The sequence below is a fragment of the Dermacentor albipictus genome, chromosome 1 (genome assembly GCF_038994185.2).
Source record: "Dermacentor albipictus isolate Rhodes 1998 colony chromosome 1, USDA_Dalb.pri_finalv2, whole genome shotgun sequence".
NCBI classification, from domain to species: Eukaryota; Metazoa; Arthropoda; class Arachnida; order Ixodida; family Ixodidae; genus Dermacentor; species Dermacentor albipictus.
In genome coordinates, this window is record NC_091821.1 from 465,451,309 (window position 1) to 465,456,597 (window position 5,289).

Sequence of the window (5,289 nt, forward strand, 5' to 3'; positions counted from 1 at the left end):
TGCCGTACGCTGCACACGCGGCCTACACATGGTGACGACCGGGAATGGATTGCGTGATGCGCGTAATACAGTGCAGATATATACAGTTCGTCTGGGTAGCGTGAAGTTCAACTATCTTTCTTTAAGAAAGGGTTCCGATTTTTTTTTTCCAGAACCTAAGAGGCTCCCATGTTCACGAGCACCCGCTGTCTCCGCTTACCAGATAAGCTCATTTAATCGCAAACAGAGGTGGTGTCATGCCTAGCAGGCGCAACTTGCGCTTCCAATTAAATTTGTGCGCATGCGCCAGGCACTGACCTGCCGGCCAGTCGACTGTAAACCAGTCGGCCGGCCCGTCGAATGTAAACTAGGGTTCTACGCAGATGTATAAGTTGGCTTTCCTGCAGAGCGTTTTCGCGCTCATGGACGAATCAGTGACGCATAGATAGCTTCGCTTTAAAACGTAACTTGCCAACTTATTATAAAGAACTTATCTCATTAGTTGCTGTGCGTCGTACCTCAAGGGTGGCAGAACACGTAAAGTGAAAATTCACCACGCTCAACAACACAGTTCCGTGTCAACGACATATAAGGTTCTGCACATGCAAAAACATCTTACGCTTTTTCACACCGCAATGACTCAATATTATTTCGCACAATTACCAAAGATTACCCTTTCCACAAAACAAAATTCCATGGCTCACGCAGAATTATCCCCGATGCTAATCCTACGCGAACCACTCCTTCGCGCTAATAAACCAAATGGGCATCTCGGAAATCGGACTTGGTTGGTGACAGACTCAGGCCCGTGTCTAGTCCACCTGAACCGCGGCGGTTCAGGTGGACTCACGGGCGGCGACTTAGGGCTGTACAGGGATTCGCTTCCCACCTTCCATGAAATCTTGACACATTATCAACTTGCTCGGCGGGCCTTTCCGCTACCACACCCTAAACTTAATAGACCACAATCGTCAGCGTTTCGCATGCTTCAAACGGGGTCATTTCCCTCCAGGGGCAGATTCAGTCACTTCGCGCCTAATGTAGAACCCCACTGTCCAGACTGTGGGGAGGCGTACTGCTCCTTGTCCCATATGCTCTGGCAATGCCCTGCGTTACGCAGCTCATCGCTAACCGCTCTAACCGACTGGGAGGCAGCCCATAAGAGCGGCGACCTCTCAGAGCAACTACGGGCTGTCCAGAGGGCCTGCGACAGGGCGGAGGACCACGATCTTCCGACCCCGACGTGGGTGCGGCCCGCGACGGCTACGGGGACTCCCTGAAAAGGGAGGTACCCTAACGCCGGTTCCTCAGGACCAATTAATAAAGTTCTTTGTCTGTCTGTCTGTCTGTCTCGGAAATCGGGCGCAAAATATTATCTTATTGCTGCACCTTCAAGCAGCTGTTTTTCTTGCACGCAGTACGATTCAAGAAAGCCGTCTTTGTGGGGACATCTCATGTATAAAACGAACAATAAAATTTTGACTTTCTTTTTAGTCTATCCTACTTTCTACAACGCTTTATTTTTTATCTACTCATTTAATGTCTACCACAATTTCATTGTCGCATACGACTGGCCATCCAAAATCGCAGCCGTGAAAGACGCTGAAGAAGAGACTCTTCAAGTATGAACGCCACCAACGAAGCCGCCGTTATTCGTACTCTTTACTGCTACAATGGGGACGCCCAAAACCGGCATCAGGCATTCAAGCACATCACACCATCCTGCTACTGCTCGCCGTCGGCTCGTCTCGGCCGAGGCTGCTTCGCGACCCCATGGATCTGGTCCCGCGCACCATACACAGCATAGCGCATCATCCAAGTGCGTCGCTACCCTTATCGTCTCGGCCGAGGCTGCTTCGCGACCCCATGGATCTGGTCCCGCGCACCATGCACAGCATAGCGCATCATCCAAGTGCGTCGCTACCCTTATCGTCTCGGCCGAGGCTGCTTCGCGACCCCATGGATCTGGTCCCGCGCACCATGCACAGCATAGCGCATCATCCAAGTGCGTCGCTACCCTTCTCGTCTCGGCCGAGGCTGCTTCGCGACCCCATGGATCTGGTCCCGCGCACCATGCACAGCATAGCGCATCATCCAAGTGCGTCGCTACCCTTATCGTCTCGGCCGAGGCTGCTTCGCGACCCCATGGATCTGGTCCCGCGCACCATGCACAGCATAGCGCATCATCCAAGTGCGTCGCTACCCTTATCGTCTCGGCCGAGGCTGCTTCGCGACCCCATGGATCTGGTCCCGCGCACCATGCACAGCATAGCGCATCATCCAAGTGCGTCGCTACCCTTATCGTCTCAGCCGAGGCTGCTTCGCGACCCCATGGATCTGGTCCCGCGCACCATGCACAGCATAGCGCATCATCCAAGTGCGTCGCTACCCTTATCGTCTCGGCCGAGGCTGCTTCGCGACCCCATGGATCTGGTCCCGCGCACCATGCACAGCATAGCGCATCATCCAAGTGCGTCGCTACCCTTATCGTCTCGGCCGAGGCTGCTTCGCGACCCCATGGATCTGGTCCCGCGCACCATGCACAGCATAGCGCATCATCCAAGTGCGTCGCTACCCTTATCGTCTCGGCCGAGGCTGCTTCGCGACCCCATGGATCTGGTCCCGCGCACCATGCACAGCATAGCGCATCATCCAAGTGCGTCGCTACCCTTCTCGTCTCGGCCGAGGCTGCTTCGCGACCCCATGGATCTGGTCCCGCGCACCATGCACAGCATAGCGCATCATCCAAGTGCGTCGCTACCCTTATCGTCTCGGCCGAGGCTGCTTCGCGACCCCATGGATCTGGTCCCGCGCACCATGCACAGCATAGCGCATCATCCAAGTGCGTCGCTACCCTTATCGTCTCGGCCGAGGCTGCTTCGCGACCCCATGGATCTGGTCCCGCGCACCATGCACAGCATAGCGCATCATCCAAGTGCGTCGCTACCCTTATCGTCTCGGCCGAGGCTGCTTCGCGACCCCATGGATCTGGTCCCGCGCACCATGCACAGCATAGCGCATCATCCAAGTGCGTCGCTACCCTTATCGTCTCGGCCGAGGCTGCTTCGCGACCCCATGGATCTGGTCCCGCGCACCATGCACAGCATAGCGCATCATCCAAGTGCGTCGCTACCCTTATCGTCTCGGCCGAGGCTGCTTCGCGACCCCATGGATCTGGTCCCGCGCACCATGCACAGCATAGCGCATCATCCAAGTGCGTCGCTACCCTTCTCGTCTCGGCCGAGGCTGCTTCGCGACCCCATGGATCTGGTCCCGCGCACCATGCACAGCATAGCGCATCATCCAAGTGCGTCGCTACCCTTATCGTCTCGGCCGAGGCTGCTTCGCGACCCCATGGATCTGGTCCCGCGCACCATGCACAGCATAGCGCATCATCCAAGTGCGTCGCTACCCTTATCGTCTCGGCCGAGGCTGCTTCGCGACCCCATGGATCTGGTCCCGCGCACCATGCACAGCATAGCGCATCATCCAAGTGCGTCGCTACCCTTCTCGTCTCGGCCGAGGCTGCTTCGCGACCCCATGGATCTGGTCCCGCGCACCATGCACAGCATAGCGCATCATCCAAGTGCGTCGCTACCCTTATCGTCTCGGCCGAGGCTGCTTCGCGACCCCATGGATCTGGTCCCGCGCACCATGCACAGCATAGCGCATCATCCAAGTGCGTCGCTACCCTTATCGTCTCGGCCGAGGCTGCTTCGCGACCCCATGGATCTGGTCCCGCGCACCATGCACAGCATAGCGCATCATCCAAGTGCGTCGCTACCCTTATCGTCTCGGCCGAGGCTGCTTCGCGACCCCATGGATCTGGTCCCGCGCACCATGCACAGCATAGCGCATCATCCAAGTGCGTCGCTACCCTTCTCGTCTCGGCCGAGGCTGCTTCGCGACCCCATGGATCTGGTCCCGCGCACCATGCACAGCATAGCGCATCATCCAAGTGCGTCGCTACCCTTATCGTCTCGGCCGAGGCTACTTCGCGACGCCATGGATCTGGTCCCGCGCACCAGGCACAGCATAGCGCATCATCCAAGTGCGTTGCTACCCTCTTCTTCTGTCCGAGCATCGCTGCTGTGGTCACTGGGGCCGCCATCTTCCTCCAGTACTTCAAAGCGCCAACAGACACCGACTCCACACAGGCAGCACCTCGCTCCCACAGCACAACCATGGACGCAATGCTGCAGATACTATGGTTGACGGGCAGCAACACCCTCGATCCCCGCAAAAACTTCCACCAGTACGCCTTCTACAAGTTCTTCGCAGTACACTAGGCAAGTCCTTACTTCAACAGTCTACAAAATCCAGGTCACGTCTTCGAAGGCCTGTCAAGTAACGAAGCCGAGCAAGCTCGGTCCACCTACTATAAAACCTGCCTTTTAACTGAATGGAACATCATAAACCTGGTCAGAGACGCTGTTCGAGCCCTCCTTGAAGTACTGCACATTTCTGCAGACATGGCGCCTCTCGAAATCTTCCTCCTGATTCTAAAGCTAGACCTGCTATACGGTATCCATACGTACCCAATAATTTACCAGAGGTTTCAAGGAATGGAAGTGATCTTGCGTTATTCTATCGACGCTCTCAAGCACCGCTTCGCTCTTCTGACAAACAAAAGCACGCAACAAATAGGAACTGCGCTGGTTATGCTTCATGCAGGCTTCGTACTCGCACTGGATAACACGGCAGAAAATGTAGGATACAATTCCTTTGGATTCTGTACATTGTACTCGAACGACCTTTACCCACTTTAGATTCTCAGCAATATTATATCATTTGCCCCTAAAACGGAACACAATGAAGTCATTATGCGCGTTTTCAACTCTCTGGTAGGCACAATCGGCACTGATGAAGAAGAAACGCCTGAAATCGACCTTCGCCTGCCTGTCAGCCATTTCTTGAATAAAATTATGCTGGTTCTTCCCTATCATATTTTCCCCTTCGGCTTGGTTATCCCGAAACTAGGCACCACCTTTCTCGCCAATATCCTCAAAATAAGAAAGCACAAACTCGTCTAGTGGAGTTTCAGGGCTCCTTTTTGCGTTCCGCAGCGAATTGCGATGAATTTTGACACGGCGCACGCAGTGCAGTCAGGGTTCTTCCTAGCCCTTCCACTGTTGACGTGCAGTGCCATTACAACGGAGCGAACGATGACTGTACTCACAATGGCGGGGTTAGGTTTCACAATAGCGGACAACCTATGGAACCTTGTGCTCAATACAAATTGGACTCACCTATACGACCCTTCCGTGGAGAATTCATTCTGCGCTGGCAAGACCCCTATCCGGTCAACTG